This window comes from Oculina patagonica, chromosome 2 (genome assembly GCF_052425735.1).
Source record: "Oculina patagonica isolate OP01 chromosome 2, crgOcupat, whole genome shotgun sequence".
Classification (NCBI taxonomy): Eukaryota; Metazoa; Cnidaria; class Anthozoa; order Scleractinia; family Oculinidae; genus Oculina; species Oculina patagonica.
The window spans coordinates 29000038-29020528 of record NC_135759.1 but is presented as its reverse complement, the minus strand read 5'-3'; the positions used below and the strand labels follow the sequence as shown (position 1 = coordinate 29020528).

At 31.8% G+C, this 20491-nt stretch overlaps 1 protein-coding gene across 1 annotated transcript in view; it reads left to right on the top strand.

Moving 5' to 3' along the window:
• Nucleotides 1–45: 45 nt before the first annotated feature.
• LOC144643973 (ATP-binding cassette sub-family C member 4-like) overlaps nucleotides 46–20491 on the top strand; it is a 30689-nt gene continuing 10243 nt past the window's right edge. The window contains exon 1 of the mRNA XM_078503372.1: nucleotides 46–62. The gene's annotated coding sequence lies outside the window, so the exon portion shown is untranslated. The remainder of the gene's footprint in view (nucleotides 63–20491) is intronic.

Sequence of the window (20491 nt, the reverse complement as noted above, 5' to 3'; positions counted from 1 at the left end):
GGGACGCTTTGTCTAAAATGTTGTTTTCCACCCGATGCTGTTGAACGCCACACAGGTTTAAGGTAAGTTAGCATTTTGCTGACGGAATAAGCCTTAAGCAAATATTTTAAATTCAGTAGATAGTGTGGGATTTGATTCGTTCACTGGCAGTTCGCAGCGATACGAACCCAATAAGAAATGCGATTTTTTAGCTATATGTTGACTCGCTGCTGTGCTAGAGTAGTAATGTACTACACTCTAAGGCAAAAAATTTTTTGCCTTAGAGATTTAGTACATAACTACTTCCCGTTGTTGGGATCAAATACGGAAAACAAAAATGGAAAACAAAAATGGAAACCAATCCTGAAAACAAACCCTGTAATCAAAACTGTATCAATCCTGAAAACAAACCCTGTAATCAAAACTGAATCCAAGCGTAGCCGTCTCATATGACATAAACTTTAGTTTATGTCATATAGAGACTGATGTTCAAATAAAATTTTTAAATTTTATTTGCTCAATTAGTATAAATAAATATGCTCTTATACCTTTTTCAAAATTTTGGATACAGTGCGTTTAAACAAGCCTTGAGATCATAACTGAAATATGAATCTGGAAAACCAAGCGAAGCAGATTTTAATGAGTCCGGCACCGCAGATCGTAAGATCGAGGAGGGGGATGGGACGAATGTTAAAAAATCACAAGGCCTTGGTGGGTAAAAAAGCTTCGTAAGAAGCTTTTCGGGCCTTGTTTTATGATGTTTTTGAAATTTATTTCAAAAATCACATTATTTAAAAAATGCTCTTATACTCTTTTTTATATTACTCTCTATCCTTTGTTATATCACGATATTGTAAATTGATAGTTTCATCAGGTCTATTTTTGAAACAAAAAATTATTTTATACAAATTTTGATCTTTGCTTATTTGATTTTTTATAGTTCAAGGTTAAACATCTGCATTATTGTCATGGTTTCATAATATTTGGTTCAATACAATAGATTCGAATGTTCTATTGTTTATATTAACTAACCAATCATATTACAATAAACTTTTATACAAACTTTTATATAAACGTTTGTCATAAAATAAACTTTTATTCTCAGAATTGATTCAAGATGCCTAAGTCAATAAGCACGAATTTTATATATGTTGTAGATCCTTCATTGGTATCCAACTATTAAAATCATCATTATATCCTTTCCACTTCACTAAAGCTTGTTTCTTCTTATAATCCCTCCGAATGACTTTATCAATTCTGAATACGTCCTGTTTTGCTTTTAACAGTTCAGGTTCATAAAAACTTCCTTGTATGTCTTCATTATTGAGATCTTTCAATTTGTAAGTAATAGGATTAGTGTATTGTATCTTATCGATGGTAAAAATTTCTTCTGTCCAGTTTGGCGTGTACCCTTTATCGAAAATATTTCTTTTATACTTCGATATTCGAACCTTATCACCTATTTTGAATTTCGGTTTCTGTTTTGATGTTTTCATATCACCGTATAAATTGAAATATACTAAGCCTTCATTCTTTTTCCTCGATGCTTCTACGGGTGTCATTTTAATGCTTGAGTGTTTGGTATTATTATACTGTTTTATCAGCTTGGGTAGCATATCGATGTACGTCGTATTACCTTGAGCAGTGAATTGTTTCCACATTCGGGTTTTAATTGTTCTATTCCATCGTTCGCATACGCTACTTTTCTCTTCATTTTCGGTTGAGTATAGTGTTATACCATTCTTTTCCAAAAGCTCCTTCATATTTTTATTGTAATACTCTTTCCCTTTATCAGTCCAAAGATATTGAGGTTTACGTCCCTCTTTGAATATGGTTTTGAATGCTTGAGTTACAGTTTCACCTTTTTTGTCTTTTAGAGGCACTATCCAACCATATTTACTGAAAACATCCAGTACCATGAGAAGATATCTATATCCCTTATTCCATTTACTAAACTGTTGCATTTCGACCAAATCCGAACACCATATTTCGTCAATATGATTCACAATAACACGCCGTCGAGTAAAGTTCCTCTTTATTTGCGTGTGTAATTCATCAGCTAATTTTTCTTGCCAGTTTTCTTCGCCCGACGGCTTTTTACGTTTTTTGACTTCTTTTTTTTTATACCCATACCTACTTTCGATTTACCAGCTATTATATTTCGAGCCAAAGCATGTCCCCATTGCCTGTCTTTCCATGGTATTGCGTCTAAGGATTTAACCATTTTCCTGTCTGCTTCATTTTTGCACTTTACTTGATCTTTTGAGGGTTTATTTGCACAGACGCTGTAATCTACATCATGTTGCATCGATACAGCATCTGTTTTACCAGTTGGTTTTTGATATATCTTAAGTATTTTACCAGTATTTGGATCCCATTTGACCTGTTTTTCAAGAGGATTCCCGGGACCGGTATATTTATGGCCGGGTATAACAAAGCCTTCTTTTGGAGCTACTTTCAGAATAGCTTTGTGGATATCAAAACCCTTACCCTTTTTATAGTAATCAACATTGTCTTTTACACCTTTGAGAGTTTGACCTGCTAAAATTCTTGCCATTGAAGCAAAGCTAGGTGATGGAGTTACAAAATTTGATGCTACATAGGCTATTTTATCAACAGTAGAAGGGCCTTTATAACGAGCAAGAGCTCCGCCACTTTGACTTTTGACAAATTTAGTTTTAGTAATACCACAAGAAATGCATTCCGATTTGAGCATTAAACGATTGTTTTTTGTTCTCACATATTTTTCAGAACCAGGAACTGAATTAGTTTGTATTTTTTCACGTACACAATACGATTTAACCATTATATATATATTGATTAGATATTAATCGCAATAATGATTAATCCATTTACCGTTTTTATATTCACTGTAATTGCATTTTGGATCGGTATTTTCGTTAGCATACGAACCTGCTGGCTTCCAAAAACTCTTTGTTTGAATACCGCTACGAGGGTTTACTATGCCTTTTACGATATCTCCCGACCAATACTTTTTAAATAAATCCTTATCACCACCAGTTATACGCATAATGAAGCTAGCAATGTCTTGGCTCTGTTGAAAACCAGGAATTTTTTCCCCGACCTTTTTGTTAATCGTTTCACCAACTCCTCGCCCCTTTTTCTCACTGACAAATTTGGTTTTAAAGCTTTTACATTCAGAGCATATGCATTTCATCATAGTTCGGCCATTTTTGGTTTTAAAATATTTTTCACTTTCTGGTACACATTCTGTCTGTTTTTTCTGCTTTACGCAATATGATCTTATTATTTACCATTATATATATTGATTATACAATTTCATCAAAATTTTTTTTACAGCTTTTCTTTTCTTTATCAATGAACAAAAATTCGAAGGGCATCAGTTTGTCAAATAAATTGGGATCTATTCTATTTTCTTTGCCGATCAGATTGGAATGGTTTTTTGTGGCTGGTGGATATAATAACATATGTGAACTGTTCAGTCTTATTTTCTGAGGCACATCATAGTAACTTTGACTCAAATAAATGGGAGTTATATTATGATGTCTTCCGTCAGTGAAATGATTCGCTATTTTGGATTGAATTTTGTCACAGCAATTTATCAAATCATCGAACACCACTATTTTTCTGTTATTGTTGGGATATTCTTGAGTATCCATTATTTCATCAGCATTCTTAATCTCTAACACATCATAACCAACCTTTTTTGATATGTCATCCATCAATGATTCGAGATCTTTTATTTTGTCTTGATGTCTATTCGGAGTATAAAATATTATCTTGTCATAAAACACGAGCGGTTTTCTCAATATGTGCATAAGAAGGTTTGTTTTACCACAATTGCTTTTACCACAAATGAGCATTCTGAATTCTTCATTCAAGAAGTTATTTAAGCTTCGTTTTTGGGTTTCTTTTTTGATGTTGTCATAGTTTGGAATCTTCATCAATATATATATTGTGTACATTAAAATATCTGTCTTTCAGCATTTATGTCAATTGATATATTAATTTTGTCATTTATCTAAACTATTATATATGGATATCGAAAAATTTAGAGAGAATCAGAAGAAGCATTATTCAAATAATCTTTTAAAAAGACAAATCAGAAAACAAATAAAAGACACACTGAATGAAAAACAATCAAGACAATTTGAAAGCAAAGAATTATTCAAACCTGTTATCACATCTCAGAAAGAGGTGAAAGAAACCATTGATAAAAAACAAGATAAATTAATTGAAAACTTGAATGAAAAACAAGAAAAATTAATTACAGCTGTTGATGCGTTGAATGAAACAATTTCATCATCTGGTTCACAAAGTGGGGTTCAAAGTTGGTTAAGTGATTTACCATCAAAATTTGATACTTTAGACATATTACCTGAAGAAGATGAAGAAGAAGATGTAGATGAAGAAGTACCCAAAAAAGAAGTTGTTAAAGATCATATCTTTAACGAAGGTGAAAAAAATATCATAAAAAAATATAAATTTGATCCTGATTTGGAATATATTCCAGATCAACAAGAAGTCAGATCAGCGATATCTAGTCTTTCTGGAAAAAGACGATCTTCAAATCAGATTATTAAAAATAACGCAAGGAAAGATCAAGAGATATTGAGAAAATATCTCACTGTTATAAAAGGAATCAATTTGAGGGAAAAATCAGGTGATGGTATCAGGTTTTACAAACAGCCGAAGCGGAATGCTTACAAGATAAACAATGGACAGTATGGCGGTTTACTCATAAATGTACCAAGATTAATCAATGAAATGGTCATCGAAGCCGTGAAAGATGGTAAAATGGTTTATGAAGACATTGCTGACAAATCACTCGTTGATCTCATCACAAAGAGGTTTAATCCAAAGAAAAAGTATTCATCAAAAGCAATCAAAATATTCAATAATCTCAATATGTTATCAAACATCCCAAAACATAGATCATCAGGGAAATCAAAACTGATTGGAGGTACAATGATATACTCAGACCCAAACGATTTGATGAAAAGATTGACTTTGTTGACTGGAAGCAAAAGGGCTGGTAATACAAGTATTGTTCTCAGAAATGAAATGTGGCAGATCATTGATTATTTACTCAAACAAGGTGTGATAGCTAAAACACAATACGATAAATTTGTCAGGACTCAATTAATGTAATCTAATGATATAATGGAAATCCCGATGTTTTTGGATAGCAATGATGGAATAAGAGATTCAATGTCTCATGATTTCACCATCAATCATGTGCCTGAAATAGTCCTAGACAGGAATAAAACATATTATTTGGCTCTTTACAGTGCTGAAATGACTTATAGCTGGTTCAATGTGTCTTCAAAGTATGGAAATAACAAAATAAAATACAGCAAGGATTCTGGAGCGAATTGGGTTGAAATTGTTTTCCGTGATGGTAATTATTCTTATTCAGACATCAATGAGTATATTTCACAAATACTCGAAGTGAATGGTGATTTAAACGATAAGGGGAAAGGTATCTCACTTGAATTTTCATCATCATTATTGAAGGTGTATATTGAATTGGAAGAAAAATATCAATTGGATCTCAGAGAAGGTGATTTCTCAAAACTGATTGGTTTCAATAAAGAAATCATCACATCAACAAAATACGGATCCAATGCTCCAAACATAACAAGAAATGTTGATAACATTTTCATTCATTGCAATCTTCTGAGCGACTCACTTGTTTCTGGGACGCAAGGTGATGTACTTTATCGTTTTAGTGTTGCCAATTTGCAGATATCTTATCCATTTGAAATAAAAGAAACAATACCTCGACCCCTTTTCAACAAAATCAATACCAACATCATCAAAGAATTGAGGATATATATCACTGATGGATTGAACAACCCTATCCATCTCAATAATATACCAATTAACTTGACTTTGCTGTTGAAAGAAGTGTGATATTATATATCGTATTCGTATATGAGCAGAATCAGAAAAGTGAGAGATATGAATACCGGTATGTCATACTACATCGACATTGAAACCGGTGACCCAGTTGATGATCGCCAAAAAGGAGGTGGTATTATGAACAGTTTGATTTCCACTGCAAAAAAATCATTGACAAGTAAAACCACCAAAGATTTGGCAAAAAAAGCCGGTAAAAAAGGAGTACAACATGTTGCACATAAAACTGGCAACATCATCAAAAATAGACTGAATAAAGCAACCAAGAAAGAAACAGAAAAACTGAAAAAATACACTGAATCAGAAAATAAAGGAGACATGATCGTCAGCTTATTACAATCACATCCTGAAAACAAAAAATTCCAACCAGAAAGAACGAAAAATACGGAAGAACAATTGAGGAATGATATCCTCAGTCTGGAATTCGACAAATTAACCAACATGTAAAATAATGTAAACCATTATTATATAATGTCTTTCAGAAGTTCGAAATATTGCAAACGATACGAATATGTCTCATTTGAATTACAAAATCCAATAACATTACCTGCAAACAACCAGTCTCAAAAAAAGAGTGGATACAGTTTCGTTATTGACAGTAGTAGTGAAACTCACCCTTTTGACTTGTATAATTCATACCTTTCTGTCGATTTTAAAATCACAAAGATGGATAACACTGGTTATGCTGTAGCTGATCGGGTTGCAACCGTCAATTCCGGTTATTCACTTATCAATCAGTTGAAGGTTGAATTCAGCGGAGTTAATGCTCTCGATGCACCAGGGGTTAATCATGCTATCAATGTGAAAAATCTGACTGAATTATCATCAAGTTACACTGAAACAGTCGGACCAAGCATGTTTAATTACCCTGATACAGCCGTCGGAGCTGTGATTCAAAAATACACAACGAGAGTAGTACAACACGGTGCAAACAACGCTGGAAATGCTTATGAAGTAAGAAATTTCATTAATGGAGATAATGGAAACATATAATGAGGGTTTTGCAAAAAGAAAAGCATTACTCACGCAAGCTGCTGAAAATAACATCATACTACCATTGAACAGATATGGTTTCTTCAACTCTTTTGAGACAGAAATAGCACCCAATGGTAAAGTAACCATTGATGTCAATCTTGAAACTGATAACAATGTAATATTTCGTGCTGGGGGTGACCCAGGAAGGTTTATTGTCACTAGGCTTGTTTTATGGGTACCGAAAATGATATTTAATGCTGAGGGTGAGCAAATTTTTCTTCAAACATATCTAAAGCCACATACATGGTCATATCTCAAAGAGAGAATTGAAATTTCTCCATCAACAGCAGCACGTCAAGGTACATTCAGGATTACTTCTTCAATTCGAAAACCGAGGCATGTTTTTATATGGGCTCTTAATGATACAAAAATGAATGATCAAACACAGAATCCGTTTCTATTTAATACATATAACATCGCGAATAACCGAACATTTTCAAATGCAAGGCTTGAGTTGAGTAACGGCGTTTTTTATCCAAATGAAGAATTAAAACCTGATACAGAGATCGTTCAAGCATATAGGGCATTGATGGAATATCAAAAAGATTTCAATGCTTATTACACTTCTCCAACAATCACCCTGAAATCATTTAAAGAGTTATATGGGCTCATCTATTTTGATCTTAGAAACCAAGAGGAAGAAATTAAAAGTGGATCGACCAAAATCCAGTTCAGTTATAAACTATCTGGGAATCCAAATGCAAATTACAGCCTCTATGCTTTGATTCTCCATGAAGAAGAGCTTAGTGTTGATATCGTCAATGGTAAAGTTCTCCTCAAAGCTTGATTCGTTAATCAAATGTATTTTATGTAACGTTAATATATATGACTGAATACAAACCATACACTGTATCACTCAGCAGAAACCAGAAATTGAAGCTCACAAAAGCCATCATGAACAAATCTCCAATAACACTGAGATTGTCGTCTAATGAGTTGTCTGGAAGCGACAAAATGTTTCTGACAAAAACACAGATCAATAAGATCAAAAAATCGAAAACCCTCAATAAAGGTGTTGATATAAAAATTTCAAAAACACAAATTTCTCATATTAAACCAATGATACAATCGGGTATGGGTCTTCAAAATAGACCGTATCCACCTTCAATAAAAAGCCAAGGACAAGGATTGCGTAACAGACCATTTAATATCCACGATTATGCCCAGTACAAAAGCCCCCCTTTCATTGGTACTTGGCTGGGGATCAGAAAGGTTCAGGAATAAAAAAAAGAACCATGAAGAAAAAAGTAACACAAACAACCATTCCAATAATTGGATTGAGATTGTAAATAAACCAAAATTCATTAATAAAGCTTTGAGCGATAGAGATTTGATTAATTGGTGTGATTATTTAAAAATTGATATTACCGGCATATATAGCAGAAACCAACATATGCCTAAAAAACATAGTCCATGTGTTATCAATTTAGATGATTTGAATAATGCTGGAACTCATTGGACTTGTTGTGTAAAAGGTAAAAATGACAAAACATTATGGTATTTCGACAGTTTCGGAATGCATTACCCCCAAGAATTTGAAATGAGAGCAAAGAGAGATGGTATCACCAATATTCTTTTTAATAATTCTCAATATCAAGACCTCAAGTCTGTTTTATGTGGTTATTATTGTCTTTATTTTTTACACCAAGCACTTGTATTCAAAAAAGGATATTTTGACATCTTGAAACCATTATCAATGACAAACACCAATCACAATGAAAAATTCATCAAGAACTATTTTGAAAATATATAACATAATTACATATGGGATTTTTTGACGGCAATCATACTGCGAATGCAATAACTGGTAGTGTTGGAAAAGAAGGACCAGCTGGGGTTGGGTTCAAACTGACGGACGATGGCGATTATGACATGGATAAAAAGAAAATATTTGGGTTAAAGACTCAAGATGACGTAGCATTTGATGCTGATCTTGATACATATGCAAAAGACTTGAGTAGTGCTGTTAACAAGAGATATGTCAACCAATTTTTAATGAAAAAAAACAGTGATGAAACCCATTTTGATTGTGTTGGACTTTCACTTCAGAACACTGAAGCTTACTATCCTGGGTTGTATAACGACTTATCAATACCGAATGTTGAATATGTAAAATTAGAAGACAATAAAGTCAAAACAGAACTCAACAACAAACTCACTGATAAAGCCGATCTTAGTACCAATAACGAACAAACGTTTAACAGCATAATAAACGTACCGAAATTCGATTCAGGATATAGTAATATGTCTAACGTAATGAATAAAGAATATATTGACTCAAGAGACGCGCTTAAAGCAGACAAATCATACGCTGATAATACATATTTAACCAAAAATACCGGAGCTATTTTATCTAACAGTATTCAGAGTAAGGCTTCGAAGGTATATGTAGACAGTACTTTTCTAACTAAATCCGTTGGTAATGGCTTAGCTCAGAGCATACAAAATAGGCTCAATATTCACGGTAGTAACATGATGCAGGCAAATCTCCATATGGGTGGGTATAATATAACCAATCTAAAAAAACCAACAAATGATACAGACGCTGTAAACAAAAAATATATGCTTGATCATGTTGATAGCAGCCATATAACTTCCGTTGACCAAGAAAACACGTTTGCCAATATAATGACCGATAGTATCAATCAATTAAGCGAAGAAAATGATATAAAGTTAGGCAGTTTAATCGATCATCCAAATTCATACCATCAGATCAATAAGAAAGTAGTAGATAGTAAGCTGGTACTTGATAGCAATAAAGGCTACTACTCAAGCAGATTAGGTATCAATGTATATAGTTTACCAATCAATCGATATACAATGGTTTTCTGAGCTATTTTTTCCAGCTGAAATAGATGATGATAGTCTAGATATCGATATTGTATCATCGATCGACAACATCGACAAATTAACTACGCGAGTTTATGATGGATATAGTCGAACAATAGCACAAATTAATAAATATCAACAACATCCTAATAACTATCTCTATGTTGATATCGTTTTAAAGATGAAATCAGGGAACGCATATGTCCCAAAATTACAAACATATATCATAATTTATGGAATAAAAGGTTATCAGAGTAACGTTGATCCTAGGATATACGATCAGCTATATTATGTTGAAAATGATAGAATAGCTTTCAATGCATCAATTGATATGAAAACAAAGGCTATTTATGGTATTAAAGAAGGTACTACTAATGATCAAGCTGTTAATTATAAACAGTTAAAAAATTTTCGGGACAATTTGAAGTCAGATCTTGAATTAAAAATGGATAAAAAAAGAAACATCAGTTATTACCATGAAATATTTGAGTACTATTTCGATCTAACGGATCCCTCTAAATTCATCATGTCAGATAGCAACGGTGCTGTAGTGTCTGGATTAAATAATGGTCTTGTCTTTTATCCCACAAAATTGTTAGAAGATTTTGATCCAAAAAACGGCTTTATGAGTGGTTTCGAAATTAATTTAAATGAAAATATCACTGAATCCGATGACTGGACTATATATATGGCATTTAAATATGACTATAAAGCCGGTGATAATAAAAGAATTAAAATTAAATTTGACGATGGTGGTAGCTTTAGTTTTCCGTGGGTTAAATTGGAGCCTAATAAGCTATCACTCGATTATGATCTAGATGTATCATATACAGAGCAAATTAGAGATGTTTATATAGGTGTTTATTTGAATCTCTGGTATACTAAAATAGGTAATCAATTTAGAATCGCTGTTTGCAATAATGGTATTAGTATTGATAAAATTTTCTCGGGGTATAAGATCAATGCATCTAGCATTAAAATCAGTTCAGATTACTATGTACAAAGAATCGCTTTTAGTAAAACAGCAATATCAGTAAATAGTAAAGAGTATCACAAATTCCAGTTTATAGACAAAGCGAAAGGAATTTTCTTTGAATAAATTGCTTAATTGTATAAACAATATATATATATATGAAAGCTGTAGATTTAATACATGAGATACTAAAAAGTATTGAACGATTGATCCAAAATATCAGGAAATTATATAACAGAATAAAAAATAGAAAATCGAATGAACGAAACATTGTATAATCATATAACATATAAGAAGATATATGATGAATTTTAATCACATATCCAACAAATTATCAGAAGATAGAGTGAAGGAATTGAAGGACCTGTATAATAATTACCACCGATTACAGACATGTTATAAATGGAAGTATAAGAAATTGAAACGTGTTTATCTGTCTCTGCAGATGTCCTCCATTGGCTTGACTGTCATAGGTACTGTTGTTGGTAGTATCACTCTTAATCCTATTGTTATAGGTTGTTTAACAGGATCGGGTGTTTTGATTCATGGTTATATAACAAAGAGTAACATATCTGACAAAGTGAATAAATGCAAATTTGCATACACAAGTTATGAGAAAGTTTGTATACAGATAAAATGCTTCTTGAGAGGCTTACCATCAGACGAAAATGCTTTTCTGACTGATCTAAAAGTGCTTGACGATATAGTAATTGATCAATGCCCCACTGTAGATGAATATGTTAAAAAATATTATAAAAAATTCACTTCAGAATAATCTTCATAATCTCATCAAATTTCAACAATAAAATCTCACCCCAATACCGATCATTAAACGCTAGTGTTTTTTTTGATTCAGAAATCTGTATAAAATCGCAGGGTATACCGAGCATTTTAAACAGCTGTCTTATAATATATTTCGTTGAGATCATCCTCTTTCTTCTTTTATTTATAGATGGAAGAATAGTATCGATCTCATGAAACACTTTGTAAATCTTATCGCGCTGATTATGAGACAATTGAACTCCATTTTTAATACATAAATCGTTTAAAACATTCTCAATGTGGTATTTCCGATGATATACCGATTCTCGCCGTATTCTATGCATATTTTCATAAAAATCAATGTACTCAATGACATAATCATAACTATGAACCAAACCGCAATTTAGACAGACATCCATACCATTTATATTTTCTATATCCTGCTTACTACAGCATTGCTCAGCATCCTTGATACCTTTTATCAATAGTTGATCACAGAAAGGGCATATAGGTTCTTTTAAATTTTTTAATTCATCGTGGATTTCAGAATTACAAACCATTATATATATAACACACATAACTTCACGGCACAGCTGTGTTTGGCAGTAAATTTCAGAATAAACTTTTTGAGTAAACTTTTGAGTAAACTTTTGTGTAAACTTTTGTGTAAACTTTTGTGTAAACTTTTTGAGTAAAATTTGTTGAAATATGATTGGTCAATAGAAATCACACCAGATTAAAATACCTGCTGACGCGTCAGCAGGTTTTTTCGGTCAATGGTTTAGTCATTAATCATTTATAACTTATGGCTAAAACCGTAAACTGAATAATTATTTATTTAATGTTGATCTTTACGAGGTCTTCCACGTCGTCTTTTCTGGTCTTCAGGTATACACTTTAAACGTACATGATTTTTGTCTTCATTTGATATTTCAGATCTGCTATTCAGGTCTGAAGATAGCATTTTAATAATACAAATATTTGCTTCAAGGATGCTCTGAATACAACACATTTTATTTATGAAGGCTATATCATTCGAGCTTTCATCAGCTTCTAGCAGGTGTTTGATATTTAATGTTATATCACTCATTCTATATATATTAATAAAGAAAATAATTATATGTTTATATCTATCACTCAAACGCACTATAAAAAACATATAAAGAATTGTATATATAGTATATAATAAATGGGAAGGAACAAAATTTATACAACCGAAAAAGACCGATTAGAAGCTATTACTAGATCAAAAACGAAATACATGCTTAATAAGCCTTGGTATTGTGATATTTGTGAATATCACACTTGCCTTGCAGGAAAATGGAGTCATATGAGAACTAAAAAACACATTAAAAATGCTGTCATTAAAGGCATTCAAGAAGATGATCGGTTTAATATTATACCTGATGAATAACATATAAAGAAAAATTATATAATTATATATTGTATAGCACAGCATATATAAATTGCTGTTTTCTGTTGCCTTTGGTGACCAAAAATATATTATTTCTGGTTATCTTTAAACGCACCAAAAATCTCAAAAATAATTTTTACTATATAAAGGACTTAAAGGTTTGGTGATTCTATATAGTACACAAAAAATGACACAAAAAAATATCTCAACCAATATTAATATGGACGAATCTGATCTCAACAATCTATCTAAAACCGACCTTATAAAACTCATTTTATCACTAAAAGCCGAACCAAAAGCACACGAGCACAAAAAGGTCGAGCCGAAAGCACACGAGCCCCAGAAGCCGAATCAAAGCCCCACCCCCTCGCGTAAAATACCAAAAAAGAAGACATACCAATCTCATTCAAATACTCCTAAACCAATAACAAAAACCCATAATACTCTTAAACAACTATCAAAAAGTTACCTGAGGGATGCAAAGGCCCTAGGCTATACATGGATAGATCTTGTAAAAAACTCAACAAGGAAAAAAGTAATCAATAAAATTCAAAAATATAAGACCGATAAGACCTTAAACAGGACACTTAATGAATTTAATTTCGATGACAGTATTTTTGATTCAACATCCAATGACCAACCTCTATTCAAAATAACTGAAATCGGAAATACAGCGAATAAAAAATTCAATGCTTATACCAATGAATTCAAAATAAATGTACGAAAAAATTTCATAAACAATAAAAATGATGTTTTCAGTGTATTTGAAAAAATGGTTGAAATGACAATAAAGAAAAGACAGTTAAAAGGAAATGACAGATTCAGATTGGTAATTTTAAATGATGAATTAGATCACCCTATCTCAACAAAAATGATAAATGTATCAGATATCAAGTTAAATCAACTTTCAGATGTAATCAATACGTTGGAGTATAAAGAAATAAATTTAGAAAATTGCATAATAATTATTCAATCTGTTAAAATACCTGCAGGAAAAGGACGTTTATATCTATCAAAACAAACAGTGAGTAGAAAGCAATGTATTATTACCATAAAAAATACTGATACAATATGCCTAGCAAGGTCCGTTGTAACGGGTTTTGCTAATCTGCATCCGGAGAATTACACCACAACTCAGTTGAAAGATGGATTCAATAAATCACGACGGCTACAGGAAGTTAAAGCCAAAGAACTTCATAATAATGCTAATGTTGAAATTAACGATTATGGCAATACTTTAGAAGATGTAAATACCTTTGCATCGTATTTAGATATTGAAATTAACATCATCGATTCTGAGCAGTTTAATGAAATCATATATACAGCTAATAATGGTAGAATTGATAAAATTTATTTATACAAAACACGGAATCATTTTGATGTCATAAAATCAATGACAGCTTTTCTAAATGTAGCATATTACTGTCATACTTGCAAAAAAGCTTATACAAGACGTGATAAACACAAATGCCCCCAAAAATGCCTTTCTTGCTTCAAATATTTCCCAAATGGAGATAAATGTGACGGCAAAGACATTACATGTAAGCAATGCAATCGTGTATTTCATGGTGACAGCTGTTTCAAAAACCATACAAGAAATCGATCTAAAAAAGATGGTGATGAATCAGTATGTAGCAGTGTAGCAAAATGTTCAAAATGCAATCAAATAATACTAAAACCTTATATTAAAATACATAAATGTGGTTTCAAAATGTGTAATAATTGCAATAAATATTGTGAAAGCAAACATAAATGTTTCATGAAAAAAATCAAATGCAATGGAGGAAATTGTATAAAAGATAGCAAAAAACCTTGCAGATCAAATAAAAGCATTCCTAAAAAAGATTATTGCCACTCATGTAAAACGTATAATGAAAAATATTTATTTTTTGATTTCGAATGTACCCAAAACACTGGAATACACGAAGTCAATTTAGCTATCTGTCATGATTTCGATGGTAATGAATTAATCTTCAATGATATTAATAGTTTTTGTAATAAAATCGTCAATGAAAAATATAAAGGATATACACTTTTGGCTCATAATAGCAAAGGGTATGACAGTCATTTTATACTAAAATGGTGTATTGATAATGGTTTTAAACCTTACTGTATTTACAATGGTGCAAAAATTATGATGATAGAAATTCCACAATTAAGAATCAAAATAATCGACAGCTTAAATTTTATTCAGCAACCATTATCATCGTTTCCTAAAACGTTTGGTTTAAACGAGTTGAAAAAAGGATATTTTCCACATTATTTTAACAAAATTTGTAATCAAAACTATATAGGAGAGATGCCTTCTAAAAAGCATTATGGGTATAATCAAATGAAAACCCATGCTAGACAGAAATTTTTACAATGGTATGATGAACGTGTAAAGGAAAATTATGTTTTCGATTTCAAAAAAGAAATAATTGAATACTGTAGGTCAGATGTTGATATATTAAGAAGATGTATGTTAAAATTCAGGCAAGATTTCATGAATCAAGAAAATATCGATCCACTAAAATACATTACAATAGCCGGTGTTTGTATGGCTATTTATAGAGGTAATTATATGCCAAAAAAAACCATAGCTGTGGTTGATAATGTTGTTCAAACAGAAAACCATAGTGCAGTCAGTATTGCATGGCTTGATTACATAAGTAAGAAAAATAAAATTAAAATTCAACATGCCTTGGAAGGGGGTGAAAAAGTTATCAATTGTCTCAATAACAAATTAAAAGTAGATGGTTTTTGTGAATCTACAAATACTGTTTATGAATTCCAAGGTTGCTTCTGGCATGGATGCCCAGATTGTTACAAGCCTGATGTTATCAACAATAAAAACCAATGTGATATGGGTACTTTATATAATAAAACACAAGCTAAAAATAACAAAATAACATCTGCTGGTTACAGCCTCATTGAGATGTGGGAATGCAAGTTGAAAAATGACAAAAGTTTTCAAAAATATTATAAAAATGATTGGAATAGAGAAGTGGTTGGCCAATTAAACCCAAGAGATGCTTTCTATGGTGGACGGACAAATGCTACCAAGCTATTGTATAAATTCAAAGAAGGTGAATGTGGTAAATATGTGGATTTTTGCTCTTTGTATCCGAGTGTTCAGTTCTATAAAAAATATCCCATTGGTCATCCTAAAAAAATAATATCACCAGAAAAATACGATACAAAATGGTATGGATTCATAAAATGTAAAATTTTAGCTCCAAGAGAATTATACCATGCTGTTCTACCTCAGAGAATCAAATGTGAAAAGGCTGAAAAGCTAATGTTCCCTCTGTGTATATCATGTGGTAAATCAAAACAACAAGAAAGATGCCAACATAGTGAAAATGAACGAGCATTTATTGGTACATGGACAACAGATGAGGTCAATAAGGCCATTGAAAAAGGCTATAAAATTATAAAAATATATGAGGTTTGGCATTTTGAGAACTCATCCGATGATTTATTCAAAGGTTATATAAAAAAATTCATGAAGCTAAAACTTGAATCAACAAAATACAATTTTAAAAATGACAAAGAAGAAATGACATTCAGAAATAAAGTCAAAACGAATTTAGACATTGAATTAGGTAAATTACATGAAAATTCAGGCTTACGAGCCATTGCAAAGATGTGTTTAAACAGTCTTTGGGGAAAATTTGGGCAACGAAATAACATGAATCAATGTAAATACGTAACTGACATAAATGAATTTTATCAAGTACTTCTCGACGACACAATAGATAATTTAAACATGAATTTCATAAATGAAGAAATGGTTCAAATGAGCTACACTTACAAAAATCAGTTCGTTGATAACAGCTATAATACGAATATATACATTGCATGCTTTACAACTTGCTCAGCTCGACTAATGTTATATGAAAAACTAGACTATTTAGATAAACAGGTATTATATTTTGATACAGATAGTATTGTGTATATCGAATCCCAGAATGGTAAGACAATAGAAACAGGCGATATGCTAGGCGATTTAACAGATGAGTTAGACGGTGATGTTATAAAAGGTACCTTCGTAAGCGGTGGCCCAAAAAATTATAGTTTCATATATGGTAATAATAAACAGAAATGTGTTATTAAAGGTTTCAGACTAAATCACGAAAATTCGCAAATACTAAATCACACAAATATGATTAAAATTGTAAAAAACGAAATCAAAGAACTCACATTAGTAAATGAAAATAAAATTACCAGACAGAATAAACAAATTGTAAACAAATATGAGGAAAAAGTATACAGTTTTGGCTACGATAAGCGCGCAATAAAATACATATCAGATACCTATAGAAACATACCCATATGGTTATTAATTTGACCAATGGTTTGAGCAGAGCAAGCGATTTGATTTTTAATCAAGTTTTAAACGCATGCATAAATGGTATAAAAATAAAAATCATATATATAATATATAGTAAAATGTGTGACATAAATATAGAGGCATTAAATGAAATACATGAAAAAGCATTAGAATTAAAAAACATTCCCGAAAGCTGCTTTAAAATAATGAAATTCATCACATTCAATAAGGAATTAAGCAATTTCAGAAACAGTTTATCTGATGAACTAAAAACACAATCATGGGTTTTAGGTGAATATAACAGATTACTGAGTGTCTATTATGAATTAAAAAATCAAATAAGCAAAGATCAAAATTTGTATAAAATAATTTTTTGTTTCAAAAATAGACCTGATGAAACTATCAATTTACAATATCGTGATATAACAAAGGATAGAGAGTAATATAAAAAAGAGTATAAGAGCATTTTTTAAATAATGTGATTTTTGAAATAAATTTCAAAAACATCATAAAACAAGGCCCGAAAAGCTTCTTACGAAGCTTTTTTACCCACCAAGGCCTTGTGATTTTTTAACATTCGTCCCATCCCCCTCCTCGATCTTACGATCTGCGGTGCCGGACTCATTAAAATCTGCTTCGCTTGGTTTTCCAGATTCATATTTCAGTTATGATCTCAAGGCTTGTTTAAACGCACTGTATCCAAAATTTTGAAAAAGGTATAAGAGCATATTTATTTATACTAATTGAGCAAATAAAATTTAAAAATTTTATTTGAACATCAGTCTCTATATGACATAAACTAAAGTTTATGTCATATGAGACGGCTACGCTTGGATTCAGTTTTGATTACAGGGTTTGTTTTCAGGATTGATACAGTTTTGATTACAGGGTTTGTTTTCAGGATTGGTTTCCATTTTTGTTTTCCATTTTTGTTTTCCGTATTTGATCCCAACAACGGGAAGTAGTTATGTACTAAATCTCTAAGGCAAAAAATTTTTTGCCTTAGAGTGTAGTACATTACTACTTGCTAGATATTATTAAAACTCTTAAATTTATGTTATGTGCGAAATTCTAAAGTTACGAGATCTTTGTTTTTTTTTATTGCTATCAAACGTTTAAACAATTTCTATCTAAGTTCTATCACACGCTCAAAAAAAGTAAATAAAGCCGAATAAAGTTATTGACGCATAGCTTAACGCAGAAAGGTTATGGCTCGTAATCATAAGTAAAACGTCCTTATTAACTACAAGCTGAAAATATTTTTAAATCTGTACAACAACATGCCTGCGCATATAAACACTTTTAGATAAAGTGAAGTTGTTTTAACTGCAATCTAAAAACATAAACTTAAATATTGCCACATTTTATGGAAATTGTCGGATTTACGTGAGTCCGACGCGCATTTTATTTTAGAAAGACTTGTGTTGAATGAAGCATGCAGACGCGCTGACATGGCTGACTAATTCATCCATTCCATGATTTCGCGGCACTCAGTTTGAATGCCTCTTCAAACAGAGTCTCTTCTATGGTAAAAAGCTTTCATTTACAACTAAGAGTATTTTAACTATCTATACTGAAGAAAAGAAACCCAAGATTATGTATTCATAAAGTATTAAAAAGAATAGCAATTTGGTCGCAAAAATCTGTTCATAAAACACTTATGATCATCCACGCGAAAAAAAGTAATAAAACTACGAACGCATGAAATTCTTATGAGTACGGGAACAAAAAAATAATTTGACCAACTCGCCTGTTAATGAGTCAAACACACTATCCTAAGACATTTCTTTGAGCTTTCAGTTCTTTGAAATGCACTTTGTTACCAGATTTTGAAGAAATATCGTAATGTATCTGCAACAACAACATCTACAGCTATGATGCTATATGTTGACTCCCTGCTGTGCTAGATATTAAACTCTTAAATGTACGTTATGTACGAAATTCGGAACTGTAGTACGACATGTTTTTTTTTTTCTTTTTTATTTCTATCAAAAGTTTCAAGTTCTACCAAATATCATACGTTCAAAAAAGGGAAAGAAAGCCCCGAATATGGTTACTGACCTATACCTATTCTCTTATAAGTGAAACTACCTTCACTACAAGTTGAATTGTGTTATATATGTATAAAATATGTACAATAACACGTCTGCACACATATACACTTTTAACTGAAGCGAAATTTTTTTAACTTCATTGCAAGATTTGCGTGAGCCCTACGCGCAATTTTTTTTGGTGTTTGTTTTTTTTTTTACACAAAGGCTTGTGTTGAATGAGGCACAAAGACGCGCTGACATGGCTGACTAACAACTACAACATGCAGCTTAAACTAATGACGCGTAAATGCATAAACCACGATTGAATGTCACTTACGCCACTTAGATCCTGTTCACAACATCGACTATAACATGTCGTGTAGTTAGCCGAAATTTCAAAAAAATCTCCAGTAATCGGTGAAAGAAAACTGCAAATCTTTATTTCAATTTGACACAGGGTTGAAATAAACTGCAAATACGATTTCATGTTGGGACATTTCAAGGCAGTAAACCACAGTGAACAATAATTTTATCATGCATAACCTGAAACAAATCCAAATCATAAATTTAAAATTCAACAATGAATATAACAAATTTGGTTATTCACTGAATATTTTACTAGTTTACCTGAGTAAACAATGTTCATCATGCATAAAACAAATCAAAATCATTGATTTAAATTCAACAATTCAACAACGAATATAATAAATTTGGTTATACACTGAATATTTTACTAGTGGGCACACTCACAGATATATTAACTAAGCCAACTCGCTAAACTGGGTTGCAGCAGTAGCTCATAGGGTGTAAATTGAATATTGTAAATCTGCAGACTTATTCCAGAAATTAAAGCCCCTGTTCTGTTTTAATCAAAGCCCCATCAGAGTACGTACATGCAGACCAACCGTGTGTCCGATCTTCTGAACTGCTCACATCATTTTTTTACATTAGAAAAGAACCTGTCTTCTTCTGAGCGTCTCGACTGCTATTTCCATATGAAGGTACAATTCCTTCAAGAGAAAATCTTTCGTTTTACACATTTATATGCTTATGCGCCTCGTCTGTCATAAGTGCCCTGTTTCCAATAAGCGCACTCCCTTGAACCTCCAAAATAAAATGACCCACCAAAACGATAAATCGATCATTACGGTATATCAAAAACCTTCTACATACTTTCTTAAGTTTCGAGAACGCATGCCATATAATCATGCGGAAATTGCATAATTATAAAACTGACTCTTGTTCTG